Source organism: Oncorhynchus gorbuscha, linkage group LG02 (genome assembly GCF_021184085.1).
Source record: "Oncorhynchus gorbuscha isolate QuinsamMale2020 ecotype Even-year linkage group LG02, OgorEven_v1.0, whole genome shotgun sequence".
Lineage (NCBI taxonomy): Eukaryota > Metazoa > Chordata > Actinopteri > Salmoniformes > Salmonidae > Oncorhynchus > Oncorhynchus gorbuscha.
Genome location: NC_060174.1, coordinates 82,404,136 through 82,427,076, shown reverse-complemented (window position 1 = coordinate 82,427,076; position 22,941 = coordinate 82,404,136).

Here is a 22,941-nt window from a genome sequence, read left to right as displayed (position 1 = left end):
TTCGCGTGCTTGTGTGTATGAGTTTGAGTCAGTCTGGTGAGCGTTTGAGGACACTCCCTTGTCACGCGTATATGTGTTTTCCCCCCGGTCTGGTAGTGGTTTTGAGGCCATTCATATTTACCTATTGTATGTGGGCTCCATAGAGCTCACCACTGTGGCTTTGGTCAGAACAGACTGGACAGAGCAGGGGGCAGTGGGAGAAGAGGCATAATGGCCGGACAGGGACATGCTGAGAGAGGACCGGATGGACAGAGCAGGGGCTGGGGCTGGGGGTAGGGGGGAGTGTTGAGCGCCAAGCCAGGTGTTGACTCAGTGGTTTATATCGGCTGACTGTGTTCCTGATTCCCGGGTGGCTGTTGAGGCCACGATTACTCAGCCATCATTGTGGGGCTACATCTCACACAATCTCCCCACCTGAATCATCACACAGAGACAGATGAAAGGGCAGTGTTTTTGTTCAGGTTGTGGCTGTATGGATAATAGCTATAATGAACAGCTTACACAGAGCCCCGGAAAGATATGGACATGGAAGAGGACATGGTACAGAGAGTTTCAGATGAGTGGGCAGTGTTGTTGTTCACGTTTACAGGGTGAAGTACAAGTGCTGGTTCAGGTTATTTATTTGTATTTATTTTTTGGGTTGAGGTGAGGAGGACGATTATTTAAGATACTGTTTGAAGAGGTAGGGTTTCAGATGTTTTCGGAAGATAGGCAGGGACTCTGCTGTCCTAGCTTCAGGCAGAAGCTGGTTCCATTGGGGTGCCAGGACAGAGAAGAGCTTGGTCTGGGCTGAGTGTGAGCTGCCCTCCCGTAGGGTTGGGAGTTCCAAGAGACCTGAGGTTCTAAGAGGTGGAGTGCTCAGGTTGGGGTGTAGGATTTGAGCATAGCCTGACGGTAGTGAGGGGCAATTCCTCTTGCAAATCCATAGGTAAGCACCATGGTCTTGTAGTGGATACGAGCTTCGACTGGAAGCCAGTGTAGTGTGTGGAGGAGTGGGTTGATGTGAGAGAACTTGGGAGGGTTGAAAACCAGGCGGGCTGCGGCGTTCTGGATTAGTTGTGGTTTACTGTTGAGCTAAAAATTCATGAAACGTGAATATTCGAAACAAAGCAGTACAGAAGTTTCAACATATCATTAGAATTTTAGAATTTTAATATGAATATCAAATCCAGTGCAAAATATTTAATGTTATTGGTGATGCTAAATGTTTTACTCTCTAAAATAAATGTGTTAAAAATGTCTGCCTCCATCTAGATTAGTTTAGCAATGCTGGCAATGATAATGGGTCCTCCTGGCCTAAATTATCTAGGGTTCATTACACCAATTGTTTTTATATACCGTCCAATATCTCAAAATAGGCTACACGTCAGTTCAGCTCTAAAACCCTTCAGGGTAGCTAGGCTACCTGTCATCTGACTCTAAGAGGAAATAGAGGTGGGTGTGATTTGTGTATGTGTGTGTGTGTGTGTGTCAGTGTGGGTCCTAGCCCCATTGTTTATGAACTTAGTGGCCTGAGTCACAGCTTAAGGTGGGCAGGATGGGCTGGATCATGTGTCCAGCTCTTAGTGTTTGGGTGTTAAATAACTACGTTAATGAGATATGTCAATCACCGGGGAGGTGGGGAGACGTGTCGGTCGGAGCAGAGGGCAACACTGGGCTAGACTGCTCTGTGGCTGGCTGCTGCGTGTCTGGCTGCTCCGTAGCTGGCTGGTCGGCTGCTCTGTGGCTGACTGGTTGACTGGCTGCTCTGTGGCTGGCTGGTCGGCTGCTCCGTGGCTGACTGGCTGGTCTGATACTCTGGGGCTGGATGGCTGCTCCATGGCTGGCTGGTCGGCTACTCTGTGGCCGGCTGACTGGTAGCCTGCTCTGTGGCTGGCTGGTCGGCTGCTCTGTAGCTCGCTGGCTGTTCCGTGGCTGGCTGCTCCGTGGCTGGCTGCTCCGTGGCTGGCTGGCTGGTTGGCTACTTCATGGCTGGCTGGCTCCCTGGCTGTATGTCTTCTGCTGTGGGAAGGTGTAGCTCTGGCTGTGTCAGCAGCCCTGAGTTCCACGTTACTCCAAACGATACATTTTCAGAGGAATTCCGTAGGAGGCAGAAAACAAACATCCCGTAGTGAAACACATAGGGAGGATGAGAATCGGCTTCAACTTCAAGTGCAACAAATCTGGACCCTTAATGATGTCTTTAGGATACTTCAGAACTAAAGGGATAGTAAAACTGATTGGCAATATAAGGCACTTTGAATATTTGATGACATCAGTGACCCACAGACTTACAGTGCTTTGCGACAGTATTCAACCCCCTTGAACTTTGCAACCTTTTGCCACATTTCAGGCTTCAAACATAAAGATATAAAACTGTATTTTTTTGTGAAGAATCAACAACAAGTGGGACACAATCATGAAGTGGAATGACATTTATTGGATATTTCAAACTTTTTTAACAAATCAAAAACTGAAAAATTGGGCGTGCAAAATTATTCAGCCCCCTTAAGTTAATACTTTGTAGCACCACCTTTTGCTGCGATTACAGCATTAAGTCGCTTGGGATATGTCTCTATCAGTTTTGCACATCGAGAGACTGAATTTTTTTCCCATTCCTCCTTGCAAAACAGCTCGAGCTCAGTGAGGTTGGATGGAGAGCATTTGTGAACAGCAGTTTTCAGTTCTTTCCACAGATTCTCGATTGGATTCAGGTCTGGACTTTGACTTGGCCATTCTAACACCTGGATATGTTTATTTTTGAACCATTCCATTGTAGATTTTGCTTTATGTTTTGGATGATTGTCTTGTTGGATGACAAATCTCCGTCCCAGTCTCAGGTCTTTTGCAGACTCCATCAGGTTTTCTTCCAGAATGGTCCTGTATTTGGCTCCATCCATCTTCCCATCAATTTTAACCATCTTCCCTGTCCCTGCTGAAGAAAAGCAGGCCCAAACCATGATGCTGCCACCACCATGTTTGACAGTGGGGATGGTGTGTTCAGGGTGATGAGCTGTGTTGCTTTTATGCCAAAAACAACGTTTTGCATTGTTGCCAAGAAGTTCCATTTTGGTTTCATCTGACCAGAGCACCTTCTTCCACATGTTTGGTGTGTCTCCCAGGTGGCTTGTGGCAAACTTTAAACAACACTTTTTATGGATATCTTTAAGAAATGGCTTTCTTCTTGCCACTCTTCCATAAAGGCCAGATTTGTGCATTATACGACTGATTGTTGTCCTATGGACAGAGTCTCCCACTCCCTCAGCTGTAGATCTCTGCAGTTCATCCAGAGTGATCATGGGCCTCTTGGCTGCATCTCTGATCAGTCTTCTCCTTGTATGAGCTGAAAGTTTAGAGGGACGGCTAGGTCTTGGTAGATTTTCAGTGGTCTGATACTCCTTCCATTTCAATATTATCGCTTGCACAGTGCTCTTTGGGATGTTTAAAGCTTGAGAAATCTTTTCGTATCCAAATCCGGCTTTAAACTTCTTCACAACAGTATCTCGGACCTGCCTAGTGTGTTCCTTGTTCTTCATGATGCTCTCTGCGCTTTTAACGGACCTCTGAGACTATCACAGTGCAGGTGCATTTATACGGAGACTTGATTACACACAGGTGGATTGTATTTATCATCATTAGTCATTTAGGTCAACATTGGATCATTCAGAGATCCTCACTGAACTTCTGGAGAGAGTTTTCTGCACTGAAAGTAATGGGGCTGAATAATTTTGCACACCCAATTTTTCAGTTTTTGATTTGTTAAAAAAGTTTGAAATATCCAATAAATGTCGTTCCACTTCATAATTGTATCCCACTTGTTGTTGATTCTTCACAAAAAAAAATACAGTTTTATATCTTTATGTTTGTAGCCTGAAATGTGGCAAAAGGTCGCAAAGTTCAAGGGGGCCGAATACTTTCGCAAGGCACTGTATGTGCTGTCATAGACCTATACTATGGGGTTTTGTGCATAGGTGATGCGCCACAGTTTTAGTAGAAAGAATAACAGTGTTGTTAATCAATCCTATGCACCTCTGAATCCTGCCAGACACTGGCTGCCGCCAATCTAACACCATTAGGCTGCAGAAGTGGAACTAGTGTAGAATGTGATAGTGGACATCAAGACCCATTTTATCTAACCCACTCTGTGGAACGTTTTATGGAGTCACACTACTGCGAGGTGTAGCTCTGTGCTTGTGGTGTGGTAGAGTACGGGGTGGGTTAAAGGGAAGATGATTGGTTGGTAGATTAGTTTGATTAAGCCAATGGGAGTTTCTCCCGGCACATGTTTCCCCTGTCTTGTGATTGTCTCTAACCACACCAGGTGTCTCCCATTACCTCATCTGTATTTATACTTGCGTTTTCTGTTCATCTGTTGCCAGTTCGTCTTGTCCTGTCAAGTCCTTCCAGTGTGTTCCCGTGTTTCCTGTGCTCTAATTTGTACTTTTTCTAGTCTTCCCAGTTCTGACCTTTCTGCCTGTCCTGACCTTGATCCTGCCTGCTGTCCTGTACCTGCCTGACTCTGATTTGGAATCACGACTCTTGCCTGCCTTGACCTAACGATTGCCTGCCCCTTGTACGGTAATAAACTCTCAGACTTGTACTATCTGCCTCCTGTGTCTGCATCTAGGTCTTAACCTGAGTCATGATAGTACGAACTGGCCATGACTGACCCAGCAGACTCGGACCAGCTCCGCAACACTGTCTCCTCCCAAGGAGCCACCATTAGAAGACACAAGGAGTTACTGCAGCCTTATGGAGGCTGGCAGAACGCCATGACCATGCGTTCAATACACTGCTAGAGCAATTCCACGGATTCCCAACGAGGCAGCAAGCCACAGCAGTAATCCCCCAGACTCTTAGCAACCCTGCCACAAGCGACGCTGGAGATTATGGAACCGGCTGGGCGTTTCTCTCCCAGTGCTCCCTCATCTTCGAGCTGCAGCCTTCTTCGTTCCCCTTGGACGGCTCGAAGATAGCGTACTTGATAACGCTGATGTCCGGGAGGGCTCTCGCCGGGGCTACGGCGGTGCGGGAGCAACAGTCCACCATTTGCCTCAGTCTGGAAGAGTTTGTGGCAGAGGAATGAAAAGTGTTTGGTTCTCCGTTGGCTGGGAGAGAGGCTGCTCGTAAGCTCCTCCAACTACGTCAAGACTTCCGTAGTGTGGATTTCTGCACATTGGCAGCTGAGAGTGCCTGAAACCTGGAAGCTCTGTTCGACATGTTCCTTCACTGAATATCGGATGTGATTAAAGACGTGCTCGCAGCCCTGGAGCTGCCCATGGACCTCGACTCCCTCATAGACTTGACCATCCAGATCAATGGGCAGCTACAGGAATGTAGGAGGGAGAGGGGGAATTTTCCCTGTCACCCTCGCTCGTCCTCAAATTCCCCCTCACCTCCGAGGAATCCCAGAAATCCCTGGTCTACATTTCCCAGAGAATCCAGTGTCACCCGAGTTCCATCAGAAATCAGAAGAGCTGTCGCCTCGTCTCCTCCAGAGCCCATGCATCTGAGCAGGGCTAGATTGTCTCCTGCTGAGCGCTTACGCAGATTGAACACTAAGGGCTGTCTGTAATGTGGAGCTACGGGACATTTCTTATCTACCTGCCCATTAAAAGACCAGGCTCATCAGTTGGTACGAGTACACTGGGGAGCTGTACGGGGAGTTTCCAATCTCTCACTACTCGTTACCCCCGCCATGTTACCTTGTTGTGGGGAGACCAGTTCAAATCCAGACCAAAGCAATGAAAGCAATGAAAGTGTACATTGAGGACTTTCTCGCTGCAGGGATTATGCATCCACCCCCGCTGCGTCCATGTATCGTCTACCGGGGTCTTACTGACTTTACGGTAGACAGCGTTTTACTAACGGCTAGCGGACACTATGAGTACCTGGTGATGCCGTTCGGACTGACCAACGCTCCTGCAGTGTTCCAGGCCTTGGTCAGTGATGTGCTCCATGACATGTTGAACCGATTTGTGTTTGTCAACCTCAACAACATCCTCATTTATTCCCAGTCAGCTCAAGAGCACATCCTCCATGTCCGACAGGTCCTCCAGCATCTCCTGGAGAACCAGCTTTTCATGAAGTCAGAGAAATGTGAGTTCCACCGCTCCACCATCTCCTTCCTAGGATACGTCATCGCTGCAGGGAATATTCAGATGGACCCTGGTGAGAGTGGTGGTAGATTTGCCTCAACCCACATCCAGAGTGCAGCTACAAAGATTCCTGGGGATTGCTCATTTCTACTGTTGTTTCATCTGAGGTTACAGCACCCTTGCTTCCCCCCTCTCTGCACTCACCTCTCCCAAGGTTCCGTTCATATGGTCTCCAGCAGCCGACCGGGCGTTCTCAGACCTCAAGCAGCAATTCACTACAGCTCCCATCTTAATCTATCCGGACCCGTCCCGTCAGTTCGTGATGGAGGTCGACGCCTCGGACGTCAGAGTGGAGGCATTCTGCCAAGGACCAGAAGCTGCATCCCTGCACCTTACTTTCCCATCGTCTTAACCCCGCTGAAAATAACTATGACGTGGGAAATTGAGAATTACTTGCAGATGGCGTTGGACGAGTGGAGTAACAGGTTAGGGGCTGAACATCCATTCTTGGTGTGGACAGACCCTAAGATCCTGGAAAATCTACGCACCGCCAAGCGCCTCAACTCCAGGCAGGTGAGATGGGCCCTGTTATTCACTCTTTCCACTTCACTATCTCCTACTGTCCGGAGTCCAAGAATGTGAAGCCTTATGCACTCTCCCCAGGGAGGGTCCGGCTAACCAGATGTTTGTCCCGGACTCTGCACGTACTCCGGTCCTGGAATGGGCAAATTTCTCGAGACTCACCTGTCATCCTGGCTCCTATCGGACCTTGGCTTTTGTCCGAAAATGTTTTTGGTGTCCCACCATGGTTCCTGACGTCTCCGCATTCGTTGCCACCTGCACTGTGTGTGCGCAGAACAAGACTCCTTGGCATGCTCCGGCTGGCCTCCTTCAACCACTCCCTGTTCCTCACCGCCCCTGTCCCATATATCCTTGGACGGGTCTCCCTCCATCAGATGGCAACACCACCATCCTTACGGTGGTGGATAGGTTTTCCAAAGCCACCCATTTTATCCCGTTCCTAAGTTGCCCTCAGCTAAGGAGACGGCCCAGCTCATGTTGCAGCATGTCTTCCAGATCCATGGACTTCCGGTCAACAAGGTCCCCAGCTCTCATCTCAGCTCTCAGCTTTTCATTGCCAGTCTAACAGCCAGTTGGAGCGAGCCAATCAGGGCCTGGAGACGACTCTTCATTGCCTCGTCTCCACCAGTCTCACCACCTGGAGCCAGCAACTCATGTGGGTGGAATATGCCTGCAACACCCTTCCCTGTTCTACTACTGGTCTCTCGCCTTTTGAGTGTTCCCTGGGATATCAGCCCCCGCTCTTCCCGAAGCAAGAGGAAGAGGTCAGAATATCTTCTGCCCAGATGATTGTCAGTTGCTGTCGCCGTACCTGGAAGAGAGTCCGGACCACCTCCAGGTATCAACGACAGACGGACCGCCACCAGACCCCTGCTCCCACTACCGTCTTGAGCAGACGGTGTGGCTTTCCACTCGGGATCTGCCCCTCCGGGTGGAGTCCCGCAAACTTTCCCCCCGTTGTATCGGCCCTTTTCCCATCTCTAAGGTCCTTAGCCCCTCTGCTGTTCTCCTTCTGTTGCCCCGCACCCGACGTATATATCACGCTTTCCATGTATTTAGAATTAAACCCCTGTCTCACAGCCCTTTGTCTCCTGTTTTCAGTCTTCCCAGTTCTAACCTTTCTGCCTTTCCTGACAACGGATCCTGCCTGACACTGATTTGGATTACGACTCTTTGCTTGCCTTGACCTACCAATTGCCGGCCCCTTGTACCGTAATAAAATCTGAGACTCTTACTATCCGCCTCCTGTGTCTGCATCTGGGTCTTAGCCTGAGCCGTGATATCTGTATTGGCTAACGCAGACCAAGTTTGCCACGTTGGTCCACTAGTGTCTGGAAATGAGGTTAGTGTCCCATTATCTCCTGTCCCACAATCTCCGTATCCCCAGAAGCTATCAGGAAATACTGGGAGAGTATGTGTTTATACTTGTCTACACACAGAGGCCGGACTGATAAGGCCTGAGTGTGTGTGGACACAGGAATTGGGGTCAACACTAAAATAACACAGCACTATCTGTTAAGTAGTGGATGGCCACGCATATTCAAATCAACTGGGGATTCTACCTCACACTTACATTCCCTCACTTTGCTCACACACACACTCCTTGGAGGCGTCAGGTATTTGAAGATGACATCATATTGCTCTCAAAGTAGAGGGCTTGGTTTTTAAGACTTTATGGCCTGGGAGAATGGAGAAAATGTGACAGTGTTTGAAAGTGTGGTAAATTCCATGGGTTGGCTATGGCACAGCTGGATGAGTGGTTAAATGAATAAGCTAGGGAAAAAGTCGACCAAAAGGCATAATAATTTTAGCTGAGTTTCAACACATTAGTAGATGCCAAAACCACCAATTAAGACAAATGCAAACCCAAATTCCATTATTGAAGTCTGGGAGCTACATAATTGATCATATGAATTATGGAAAACATTTGAGGGGAAGAGAGGGACAGAGAGACGAATAAGGCTCCCAATGACGAAGGAAAAAGATACTAATAATTCTACCACCACTGTTCTCCCAAACAGGCAGGTAGACCAGCCCAGACAATGATAGCACGAAGAGGGTGTTGTGAGTGATGTCACTGTGGGAAGATGGATAAAGGCCTGGTTCCCTGAGTGTGCCATGGGAGAGGAAGGGAGCCTGCTACACACTGGATCACATAACCTGAAGCGGGGCCGAAGGTCACAGACAACACAGCCCACAGAAACAGGAGCTCCAACGCACGACTGGGGGATCAGGGGACCCTCAGCTATGGTTACCATGAGAGAGAGGGAGGGAAAGAGGGAAGGAGAGAATGATAGAGGGAGATGTAACAGAGAAGGAGAGAGCATGACAAGGGGAGTGAGGGAGAGGCAGTGAGAGAGAGGAGAGGGGAAAGGAATGGGAGAGAGAGGGGTTGGGGGTGGAGGTAGAGAGGGGTTGGGGGAGGAGATAGGGAGGGGTTGGGGTGAAGGTCACCATCTTCAGTTGACCATAGACAGGAGGCCCCATATCTCCTTCACAGTTTCTCCAGCACCAGACTTATTTATTGCTTTGTAATTTCGAGAAGGTGCCAGGGGAGATAGTAATTGATTTGGCTTGGATTTCACGCATGGTCCTGGGGGGAGAAATGGAGAGGGGAAGTGAAGTGTGTGTGTGTGTGTGTGTGTGTGTGTGTGTGTGTGTGTGTGTGTGTGTGTGTGTGTGTGTGTGTGTGTGTGTGTGTGTGTGTGTGTGTGTGTGTGTGTGTGTGTGTGTGTGTGTGTGTGTGTGTGTGTGTGTGTGTGTGTGTGAGAAATGTTTTGGGAGGGCCTGCTGCAATCTGAGCGGGGATCTGGCCCGGCTGCCACCTATTCACACACAGCCTGCGGTAATCCTGGCTCTGCGGCCTCGCTCTATCAGGCAGTGTGAGCAGCACGGAGCTGTGATGGCACCAGAGAGCCAAACTGAAACACTGACAACCCGTGAGAGCGACTCCTGTCGCTCCAGCGTCAGGGTACAATGGAGGTTACGTAAACATTTGTAAAACTGTCAAACGCCAAGACGCCATGATACCATTGGCCTTGTGCTCAGAACGTGTCGTGTTCTGTGTGTGAATAAGGGGCCAAAAGAATTTAAAAAGTGCCAATAATTCAATTCAACCCAAACCTCAAGGAAATGGCTGCCTCCGTTTAGGGGAAACGGTTCTGGAACAGATCCCAGAGAGAGAAAGAGAGGGCGAGAGCGAGAGAGAGAAACAGAGACAGAGAGAGATGGGGATCAGGTGATCATTGGCTTTCATACCACATAATGAAGCTTCTCAGTCATGTTGAGACTGGTCTAATACTATTGCTTTAATGTATTGTTATTCTCATTAATATTGTTGTTGCAGTTGCTGTTAATGGTAATCACATTTCAACTACTACTATTATTATTGATGCCTTATTGTTGTTATATGTATACTTTGACAATGTAAGTAATTCAAAGTCTACTGAATTAAAATTGAATTGAATTGAGAGAGAGAGAGAGAGAGAGAGAGAGAGAGAGAGAGAGAGAGAGAGAGAGAGAGAGAGAGAGAGAGAGAGAGAGAGAGAGAGAGAGAGAGAGAAGAAAGAAAGAAAAAAAGAAAAAAAAGAAAGAAAGAAAGAATCGACTTCCCACAATCAAGCCAGATCTCTTTAGGGTGGGAAAAAAAGTTTTTATGAAAGCTAAACATTTCTTTAAGAAGTCAGGCATTTTCTTAATGAAACTTTTGTGTTAAGAAACTTGAATTAAAATAAATGTCTTACTTTTATGGACCCGGGTTCGGGTTACAGTACATTGCCTTGGAGAGCTATAAATCAAAATCTGGCACCAATACAAATCAAAGCATCCGAGGGCTGAGCACTCCAGTGTTGAAATATCAACATAAGAACCCCTATAAGTGGTATAAATATATCAACGCTGGGCCTGGCCATTTTTAGGGCACCTATTTTACTATCTGTTGGACTAAGTTAACTAAATCCAGTAATTTAACCTCCAGAGAATGACAAGTAGGCCCAGACACTTGGTCATTCAAAAAAAATGGTGGAAGTGTGACGCAACAGTGGAACCTTAAATAGTGTGTTTACTTAAGGTAACTTTTAGTGAAGGAGGGAGAATGTCTGTATGATGCAACCAGGCTCTCTGGGTAAACCATCTGTAAAGTTCTCGGCCAGCTGAAGTCCTCACAGGGAAGGTGAAAAGAACAAACATAAACAGCAAATGTTACTGAGACAGGACGTCCCACTGCTCCTCCCATACCAGCACACATGCCTTATCTTCACACGCAGGGAATTAGCATGCAATCAACTATCTCTGACATCACCATCAGGATAGGAATCATAACAAATATACCCCAGCTATCTTAGTTAGGGTTGTGGTACTTTAATAATGGCCAAAGCCAAATGATTTAATAAGTAATTTTTGGGATCAAGTGAATCAAAACTGGTCTGCGGTACAACACAGTAGTTCATTTTCCCATAGTCAAATTAATTATATAGGTTACAGTAGGTTTTGGGTACTGTAAAAACCGACTACTGCTACTAATACTACTATTATTACTTCTATCGTATTACTACCAGGAAGACTCAGACTCCCCTCACCTCGTAAAAATGTAAATGAATGATTCATTTGATTGACTTTAAAGGCCCAGTGCATTCAGAAACACGATTCTCATGTGTTTTATTTATATTTCCACACTATGATGATGGAATAATACTGTGAAACTATGAAAATGATGATGCCCTCGTAGTGTAAGCACTGTTTGAAAAGTTCAGCCTGTTTTGGAGGGATGGAGTTTTGGACTGCCTAGTGACAGGCAATAAGAGGGCCTCCTGAATGGCGCAGCATCACAGTTGCTAGCTGTGCCACTAGAGATCCTGGTTCATGTCCAGGCTTTGTCGCAGCTGGCCGCGAACGGGAGACCCATGGGGCGGCGCACAATTGGCCCAGCGTCATCCGTGTTAGGGGAGGGTTTGGCCGGCAGGGACGTCCTTGTCCCATCGCGCTCTAGCGATTCCAAAGGCGGGCCGGGTGCATGCACACTAACACAGTCACCAGGTGTAAAGTGTTTCCTCCAACACATTGGTGTGACTGGCTTCTGGGTTAAGTGGGCATTGTGTCAAGAAGCAGTGCAGCTTGGCTGGATTGTGTTTCGGAGGACGCGAGGCTCTCGACCTTCACCTCTCCCGAGTCCATACAAGAGTTGCAGCCAATGAGACAAGACTAACGACCAATTGGGGAGAAAAAGAAGAAAACATTTTTTTTTAATGTAATAGAAAATAAAACAATAAGAAAAATATATATATAAGAAAGTTCCAAACATCTCATTTTTCCCTTCCCCACTCAGACCACTCCCAGACAGTCATAGCAAAATTCTTGCTTGACAAATTGCTCTTTGCTAAGAAGCTTTTTTTGTTTCTTTTTGTTTCTTTTTGACAATTTTAATTTAAAACAATCACAGTAAAGAACTTCATTGTTAGCCAGAAATGATTTGATTTTGAAATAACAGCGGCTGCATTGGACCTTTCAGTTTGAGTCTCTGAAGGATGCCTCAATCCTCCACGGTGCCTGCTAGTACTTTATGTGACCACATTAGAAACCATGTGCAGATGGGACAGTATTTTTGTGGGGTGCGCTGGAGCCTGTTGCCATATGTGTGCAGTATAATTGATAGTGGGCTGGGGCTCAGGGACTTGGTGCAGGACTGGGGAAGCCACAGAGACTCTCTGGGTCTCTGCTAGAGACTCTGGTGTCTCCTGGATGTTGACAGGTCTGCATTAGACAGCTAATTACTGTCAGAGTACAGACTAGGCAGTCACAAACCTATACCTTCTCTCTCCACATAGCAGACATATGTCTATTTTCTCCCCCCCCTCTCTCTAGTTTTTCTATTTCCCTTTGTCTGTCTGTCTGTCTGTCTGTCTGTCTGTCTGTCTGTCTGTCTGTCTGTCTGTCTGTCTGTCTGTCTGTCTGTCTGTCTGTCTGTCTGTCTGTCTGTCTGTCTGTCTGTCTGTCTGTCTGTCTGTCTGTCTGTCTGTCTGTCTGTCTGTCTGTCTGTCTGTCTGTCTGTCTGTCTGTCTGTCTGTCTGTCTGTCTGTCTGTCTGTCTGTCTCACTAAAACAGTTCCTCTAAAGGCCGCCGCATTCTATTGAGTTGAAATGTGGCGGGCCGTTCTGCCCATTGATTCCAATGAAATTTTGTGACGTTTTTCTGTTCGACAGATTTTTATCCGGCTGTTCGCACACACAAAATGTTTTCTTGAGGCAGGTTGAACTTCGGTTCAGTGGCCAAAGTCTACACCCCTTCGTCTGTGATTGGTCAACTGTAGAGGTGGGAACTGTGGACCGGATTCTTCAATGAAGTGTTTGTTTTCATTCAACCAGAGAGTGGTCCGGCAAGGATACAAGTTTCTTATTCATCTTGATTCAACCTGAACTCTGTGGATTCAACACGGTGAAGAACAACGACAACAACTTTGAGCTTGGCTTGGCTTGGCTTGGTAATATTGGTGCTTTTATACAGCTTAGTTCTTTAATGTAACTGTCCAGTGAAAAATCTCACTTTTAAAAGTTCATATTCTGTTAACTCATACCCAAATAATGTTGTTGACTTGTCCTACACTCCTAATTGTGTCCAAAGGTATGCCCACACCATTCTAACCTAAAAAAGCAGTTTTTAACATACAATTTCATAGAAATCTGGAAACACTGACTTTAAGGTAGAATGCAAACACAATCGTGCGCTTAGCTGAGTTCTGTTAGGAGCAAAGAGAACCTTGTCTGCAGTAGTGTTACTTATGAGAGATCAGCCCTAAACATCCCCATGTGCCCCACTCCTTTTTTCCTCTTCACAGAAAGAGCCCCGTCCCCCCCAGTCCGCCATCCTTCATGGCCAACCCAGCTCAACCACAGTCTTCCCAGCCCATCCCCTATTACTTTATCCTTCTTCCGCCCCCTCCTGCCTCCCTTTCAGGTAATTGGCTGTAAGGTATTATCTGCCTAATTATCAAATAAATCCATCTCCTCCTCTGCAGTGCAGCACTTTCACAAAACAGGAAGGCTGGATTAGAGGGCTGTGCTCAGATCCGGAGCCTGGCCGGCAACTCGCTGCGGAGGAATGCACTCAATGTGTACACACACTGTACACACACACAGGCAAGCGTGTGCACCCACGCACATACACGCACAGATAAGCTCAAAAACACAGGCAAGCGTGTGCCCCCACGCACATACACGCACAGATAAGCTCACACACACAGGCAAGCGTGTGCACCCACGCACATACACGCACAGATAAGCTCACACACACACACAAGCGGGCATGCACGTACAGTTGAAGTCGGAAGTTTACATACACTTAGGTTGGAGTCATTAAAACTCGTTTTCCAACCTCTCCACAAATTTCTTGTTAACAAACTATAGTTTTGGCAAGTCGGTTAGGACATCTACTTTGTGCATGACACAAGTTATTTTTCCAACAATTGTTTACAGACAGATTATTTCACTTATAATTCACTGTATCACAATTCCAGTGGGTCAGAAGTTTACATACACTAAGTTGACTGTACCTTTAAACAGCTTGGAAAATTCCAGAAAATTATGTCATGGCTTTAGAAGCTTCTGATAGGCTAATTGACAAGATGCTGGAGGAAACAGGTACAAAAGAATACAATACAATTGAAGTCGGAAGTTTACATATACCTTAGCAAAATATATTTAAACTCTGTTTTTCACAATTTCTGATATTTAATCCTAGTAAAACTTCCCTGTTTTAGGTCAGTTAAGAACTGTGAAATGTCAGAATAATAGAGATAATAGAGATAATAGAAGAGTAGAGATAATTATTTATTTCAGCTTTTATTTCTTTCATCACATTCCCAGTGGGTCAGAAGTTTACATACACTCAATTAGTATTTGGTAGCATAGCCTTAACTTGAGTCAAACGTTTCGGATGGCTTTCCACAAGCTTCCCACACTAAGTTGGGTTAATGTTGGCACATTCCTCCTGACAGAGCTGGTGTAACTGAGTCAGGTTTGTAGGCCTCCTTGCTCACACACGCTTTTTCAGTTCTGCCCACAAATTTTCTATAGGATTGAGGTCAGGGCTTTGTGATGGCCACTCCAATACCTTGACTTTGTTGTCCTTAAGCCATCTTGCCACAACTTTGGATGTATGCTTGGGGTCATTGTCCATTTGGAAGACCCATTTGTGACCAATCTTTAACTTCCTGACTGATGTCTTGAGATGTTGCTTCAACATATCCACATAATTGTCCTACCTCATGATGCCATCTATTTTGTGAAGTGCACTAGTCCCTCCTGCAGCAAAGCACCCCCAAAACATGATGCTGCCACCCCCGTGCTTCACGGTTGGGATGGTGTTCTTCGGCTTGCAAGCCTCCCTCTTTTTCCTCCAATCATAATGATGGTCATTAAGGCCAAACAGTTCTATTTTCGTTTCATCAGACCAGAGGACATTTCTCCAAAAAGTACGATATTTGTCTCCATGTGCAGTTGCAAACCGTAGTCTGGCTTTTTTATGGCAGTTTTGGAGCAGTGGCTTCCTTCACATTCTTAAAATAAAGTGGTGATCCTAACTGACCTAAAACAGGGAAGTTTTACTCGGATTAAATGTCAAGAATTATGAAAAACAGGGTTTAAATGTAGTGGTGTATGTAAACTTCCGAATTCAACTGTAGGTATGCATGCAAGCACACACACAGACTGACACACACACACATAAACACATCCAAAGCCCAAATCACACATATAGTGGTACAAATCACAGGTATGTGGTTCACATCTCTGTAAAATGTGTTTCTAGAGGGAGAAAATGTTTACTGATCTATTTCATGGGCCAGGAGAAAGGAAAACAATGCTATTAGCTCCCACTCTAGCCAATAATGCCACAATAATGTTTACGACCTGAGCGGGTTTAGAGCTAGTATTTATGAAAAAGAGGTGCTCATTATGTCCTTTTATGGGCACAGGTAACAGAGTATTTTGTGAGTAACAATTTCTTAGAATGACTAAAATAGAAAACAATATGGAAGTCTCGATCTTGCCCAACATAAGGGCAGAAAGACAAATTCTGCGTATAGCTGCACTACATGACCAAAAGAAAATGCTCGTCGAACATCTCATTCCAAAATCATGGGCATTAATATGGAGTTGGTCCCCCTTTGCTGCTATAATAGCCTCCACTCTTCGGGGAAGAGCTTTGCTCTAGATGTTGGAACATTGCTGCGGGGACTTACTTCCATTCAGCCACAATACCATTGGTGAGAGTGAGGTCAGACAGTGATGTTGGGCGATTAGGCCTGACTTCCAGTTGGTGTTCCAATTCATCCCGAAAGGTGTTTGATGGGGTTGAGGTCAGGGCTCTGTGCAGGCTAATCAAGTTCTTCCACACCTATCTCAACAAACCATTTTTGTATGGACCTCACTTTATGCACGGGGACATAGTCATGCTGAAACAAGATAAGGCCTTACCCAAACTGTTGCCACAAAGTTGGAAGCACAGAATTCTCTAGAATATCATTGTATGCTGTAGCATTAACATTTTCCTTCACTGGAACTAAGGGGCCTATCCCAAACCATGAAAAACAGCCCCAGACCATTATTACTCCTCCACTAAACTTTACAGTTAGCACTAGCATTCTCCTGGCATCCCCCAAACCCAGATTTGTCCGTTGAACTGCCAGTTGGTGAAGCGTGATTCATCACTCCAAAGAATGCATTTCCACTGCTCCAGAGTCCAATGGCGGAGAGCTTTACACCAATCCAGCCGACTCTTGGCATTAAGCGTGGTGATCTTAGGTTTGTGTACGGCTGCTTGGCCATGGAAATCCATTTGATGAAGCTCCCAACAAACAGTTATTGTGTTGACGCTGCTTTCAGTTGCAGTTTGGCACATGATAGTGAGTGATGCAACCGAGGACAGACAGCTTTTACACGCCACGCACTTCAGAACTCTGCTGTCCTGCTCTGTGAGCTTGTGTGGCCTACCACTTTGCGGCTAAGCTGTTGTTGTTCCTATATGTTTCCAATTCACAATAACAACATTTACAGTTGACCGGGGCAGTTCTAACAGGGCAGAAATTCTACGAACTTACTGATTGGAAAGGTGGCATCCTATGACGGTGCCACGTTGAAAGTCACTGAGCTCTTCAGTAAGGCCATTCTACTGCAAATGGTGGTCTATGGAGATTGCATGGATATGTGCTCGATCTTATACACCTGTCAGTAAACAGGTTTGGCTGAAATAGCCAAATCCTCTCATTTTTAGGGGTGTCCCCATACTTTTGTATATATAGTGTATCTGTGTGCTATCTGTGCTCTGACCTTGAGATGCAATAATTGTGCGGAAAGGGGATGTTAAACATCCGTTAGTAGGACTTGGACACACACACCCAACCACACACTCATACCCATACTCACACATAGTGGCAGCAGGCAGCCGTATAAACTCTGGCCCCTCTCTGTGGCATTATCTCATGCCCAGAGCACTCCCGCTCCATCCTCTGCTGGCTTGGCTCCGCGCACAGAAGCATTACGCGCATCTGCCACACATTAATCGTCAAATTATGGAAAAATTGCGCGTCAAAAGCCATTACTAGTGCCTGGGTCCCCAGGGGCCTTCTCTGGTCCCACACTTTCTTCTCTTCTCTCCCTTTTTATCTCTCTCTCGCTCTCTCTCCCTCTCCATGCTAGAAAGGGAAACACTTTCTTAACTTTTTGCACATCTCATTATTCTCTCCCAACTCTTCCCAGAAATAAATTTCACAGTACTTTTTTCTTGCTGAATCATCCTCCACCATCATCCACCCCTCCACTGACCACTGCCGCCCCACCCAATCGCTCCCTCTGCTTCTGACAGGTAGTGACTGTCTCCCTCCAGACCACAGACTGCCCCAGTTATTCTTGTCATGAATAAATCATTGTTTTCTCGCCTCTGGTTTTGGTGTTAAGAGTTTGTTTTTGTTAGCACCTCGGGTCCCTCTTCTTGACTCACTGGCATACTCGTGTCACACCCTTTACGCCCCCGGAGGCCATACATTTGGACATTGGCCCAGCTCTGAGACTCTGGCCTCGGGTCCCTCCCTACAACACAACAACGTTTCCTTGTGTTTTGCATTTTCAGGAAACCACTTGGCGAACAGATTTTCATTCCAATATTTTAAAATGCGCATTAAAAAAATATGCTAATTTCCCCACCAGTGGTGTGTTTCCACCAAACTGACTTGTTGCAGATAAAATGTACTTTTTTGCTTAAGTTTTCATCTACCGAGTGTGGGTAAACTGTGTGGGTAGGCTAGTGGTGTTTCCAAGGCCAGCAGCATACCACCCTGCATACCACTGCTGGCTTGCGTTTGAAGCTAAGCAGTGTTGGTCCTGGTTAGTCCCTGGATTGGAGACCAGATGCTGCTGGAAGTGGTGTTGGAGGGCCAGTTGGAGGCACTCTTTCCTATGGTCTAAAAAAATATACCAATACCACAGGGCAGTGATTGGGGACACTGCCCTGTGTAGGGTGCCGTCTTTCGGATGGGTGTCCTGACTCTCTGAGGTCATTAAAGATCCCATGGCACTTATCATAAGAGTAGGGGTGTTAACCCTGGTGTCCTGGCTAAATTCCCAATCTTGCCCTCAAACCATTCATGGTCACCTAATAATCCCCAGTTTACAATTAGCTCATTCCTTCTCTCCCCTGTAACTATTCCCCAAAACTCTCACTCATGGCAAAATCATTTGGATGTGAAATTTGGTTCCAACCCAAAACCACTCGGGCTCTTGGACATGAAACAGGAATCGTTTAGGGGTGTGAAAGACAAGATCAGGGGTTTAGCCAGGGGCGAAGGAGAAAACTCACTAGCAAAACAATTACACACCTCCTAAAATGCAAGCAGGCACGCACACACACAGTGTGTAAATGAAAGATCTGCGCAGATTACGGCCTTCAACCACATCTGTTTTTTGTGTGCTAATTTGATAAAGCCAGTAATCAATAACTCCTAGAGGAATAGTGAACAAACGTCTAAGTACACACAAACCCAGACTAGCAAAAATGTAATGTATCCAAAGTTTTTAATTGTGCTTTGACTGCTTTATTGCCTTGCGAGGGCAGGTACTTTGCCCCTGAATTCTCTCAAGTGGTATTCTGACGGTAAAAACAAACCTGAGGATCAAATGCCGGAGGAACCCACCCTGGTGGAGATTGTAAGAGAGATTTGTGGGTGGCAGACAGAGTGGTGATGAGACAAAGGGTCTGGATTCAGGTAGCTATAAGGCTAAGGGGTGACCTCACGTTACAGTACTGTGTCATGTGTTCCTGAGAGGCAGGGGGAGGCAGGGGATGAGGGGGTGAGCAGAGAGGCCTAAAGCCTGGCCTTTCACGGCTCTCAGGGAACAAAGGACCACTTATACTACCAGCAGTGACAGCTGAAAACATCTTTAAGCTGAGACTGGATGTGTGTGGTGTGTGTGTTGGAGAGAGAGAGTGGGGAAGTGAGAGGGGTAGAAAATCAGAGAGCGAGACATAGAAGAAAGGTATGGATGTTTTGTAACCCATTTCTAGCTACCCTTCAAAATACCCAGCAAAACAAATATTGGCCAATATTTTAGAGCTAAATCTGTATTCCAAAGGAAAATCACACGACAGACCAATGTCTTCACTGTTTGCAAAGGGATCTTTTCTGGTCGCATAGTTGCATAACAATCAGAACTGACTAATAATTACCATGCTCTCCATATTAATGTACCCTTGAAAAGGTTCCATTGAAAAGGGCACCAAGGGTTCTCTCCTCTGACTGACTGGCACAGTATGTCTGACCCTCCCAATGCCCTGCTTCTACTCACACTGGGCCTACATGTGAGCCCCTGTTGCTGAATAAGAATCCTGTCACAACTGAGGAACAGCAGGTCTCCCCCTGACCATGGATGCAGCAGGTCTCCCCCTCTCTATTACCCCTCTCATGAACCTCTCTCCCACCCTTCCTCCACACCAGCTGTTGTTTGAAGGCTGGGATAAAGGCCTGCAGGTCAGGACCCAATCAGGACCCATACAATACCCATACATATAGGAACCATACAAGATCCATACATACAGGACCCATACAAGCTGTGTACAAAACATTAGGAACACCTGCTCTGTCCATGACATAGACTGTCCAGGTGAATCCAGATGAAAGCTATGATCCCTTATTGATGTCACCGGTTAAATCCACGTCAATCAGTGTAGATGAAGGGGAGGAGACAGGTTAACAAAGTATTTTTTTAACTTGAGACAATTGAGACATGGGTTGTGTATGCGCCATTCATAGGGGGAATGGGCAAGGAAAAATACTCAGGGTATGGTAGTAGGTGCCAAGCACACTGGTTTGAGTATGTCAAGAACTGCAACGCTGCTGTGTTTTTCATGCTCAACATTTTATCAAGAATTGTCCACCACCCAAAGGACATCCAGCAAACTTAACACAACTGCGGGAAGCATTGGAGTCAACATGGGCCCGCATGCCTGTGGAATACTTCACACCTTGTAGAGTCCATGCCCTGATGAATTGAGGCTGTTCTGAAGGCAAAAAGGGGTGCAACTCAATATTAGGAATGTGTTCCTAATTCACTCAGTGTACAAGACCCATACAGTACATACAAGACCCATACATACAGGGCCCATACAAGACCCATACAGTACATACAAGACCCATACATACAGGGCCCATACAAGACCCATATGTACAGGATCCATATAAGGACCCATATGTACAGGGTCCATACAAGACTCATACATACAGAACCCATACAATACCCATACATACAGAACCCATACAATACCCATACATACAGGACACATAAGCCTGAATCACACTATATGGCTGAACCATGCCAATCCAAGCCACGCTGGCCTTCTTACGCATCCACCATAGTTGCTGGATCTGCACTAGAACTGTTATGCAGGTGAATGAGGACCCAAAAGCGACTTGGCGAAAACAGAGTTTTTAATCCAGTAAGAAACTTTACAAAACAAAAAGCATAATACTACTCGTAAAGACGAGAACAGACAGGAGACTTGATCGAGAACTGCAGGTTGCCTCGGGAAGGCACTTGAACCTAGCAGACTCAGACACCTGCTCACCACGCAGCATCTGAGGGAAACACGACACGACAGGGCAAAACACAGACACAGCACGGTGAATTATAGATGAGGATCCGACAGGGCAGGTACGGAAAACAAGGAGAGAAATAGGGACTCTAATCAGGGAAAAGGATCGGGAACAGGTGTGGGAAGACTAAATGATGATTAGGGGAATAGGAACAGCTGGGAGCAGGAACGGAACGATAGAGAGAAGAGAGAGCGAGAGAGTGAGAGAGGGAGGGGAGAGAGAGGGATAGAAAGAGGGAAAGAACCTAATAAGACCAGCAGAGGGAAACGAATAGAAGGGGAAGCACAGGGACAAGACATGATAATTAATGACAAAACATGACAGTACCCCCCACTCACCGAGCGCCTCCTGGCGCACTCGAGGAGGAATCCTGGCGGCAACGGAGGAAATCATCAATGAGTGAACGGTCCAGCACGTCCCGAGACGGAACCCAACTCCTCTCCTCAGGACCGTAACCCTCCCAATCCACTAAGTATTGGTGACCCCGTCCCCGAGAACGCATGTCCATGATCTTATGTACCTTGTAAATAGGTGCGCTCTCGACAAGGACGGGAGGGGGAGGGAAGACGAACGGGGGTGCGAAGAAAGGGCTTGACACAGGAGACATGGAAGACAGGATGGACGCGACGAAGATGTCGCGGAAGAAGCAGTCGCACAGCGACAGGATTGACGACCTGGGAGACACGGAACGGACCAATGAACCGCGGAGTCAACTTACGAGAAGCTGTCGTAAGAGGAAGGTTGCGAGTGGAAAGCCACACTCTCTGGCCGCAACAATACCTTGGACTCTTAATCCTGCGTTTATTGGCGGCTCTCACAGTCTGTGCCCTGTAGCGGCAAAGTGCAGACCTCACCCTCCTCCAGGTGCGCTCACAACGTTGGACAAACGCTTGAGCGGAGGGAACGCTGGACTCGGCAAGCTGGGATGAGAACAGAGGAGGCTGGTAACCCAGACTACTCTGAAACGGAGATAACCCGGTAGAAGACGAAGGAAGCGAGTTGTGAGCGTATTCTGCCCAGGGAGCTGTTCTGCCCAAGACGCAGGGTTTCTGAAAGAAAGGCTGCGTAGTATGCGACCAATCGTCTGATTGGCCCTCTCTGCTTGACCGTTAGACTGGGGATGAAACCCGGAAGAGAGACTGACGGACGCACCAATCAAACGACAGAACTCCCTCCAAAACTGTGACGTGAATTGCGGGCCTCTGTCTGAAACGGCGTCTAACGGGAGGCCATGAATTCTGAACACATTCTCGATAATGATTTGTGCCGTCTCCTTAGCGGAAGGAAGTTTAGCGAGGGGAATGAAATGTGCCGCCTTAGAGAACCTATCGACAACCGTAAGAATCACAGTCTTCCCCGCAGACAAAGGCAGACCGGTAATGAAGTCTAGGGCGATGTGAGACCATGGTCGAGAAGGAATGGGGAGCGGTCTGAGACGACCGGCAGGAGGAGAGTTACCCGACTTAGTCTGCGCGCAGTCCGAACAAGCAGCCACGAAACGGCGCGTGTCACGCTCCTGAGTCGGCCACCAAAAGCGCTGGCGAATAGACGCAAGAGTGCCTCGAACACCGGGATGACCAGCTAACTTGGCAGAGTGAGCCCACTGAAGAACAGCCAGACGAGTGGAAACAGGAACGAAAAGGAGGTTACTAGGACAAGCGCGCGGCGACGCAGTGTGCGTGAGTGCTTGCTTAACCTGTCTTTCAATTCCCCAGACTGTCAACCCGACAACACGCCCATAAGGAAGAATCCCCTCGGGATCAGTAGAAGCCACAGAAGAACTAAACAGACGGGATAAGGCATCAGGCTTGGTGTTCTTGCTACCCGGACGGTAAGAAATCACAAACTCGAAACGAGCGAAAAACAACGCCCAACGAGCTTGACGGGCATTAAGTCGTTTGGCAGAACGGATGTACTCAAGGTTCTTATGGTCTGTCCAAACGACAAAAGGAACGGTCGCCCCCTCCAACCACTGTCGCCATTCGCCTAGGGCTAAGCGGATGGCGAGCAGTTCACGGTTACCCACATCATAGTTGCGCTCAGATGGCGACAGGCGATGAGAAAAATAAGCGCAAGGATGAACCTTATCGTCAGACTGGAAGCGCTGGGATAGAATGGCTCCCACGCCTACCTCTGAAGCGTCAACCT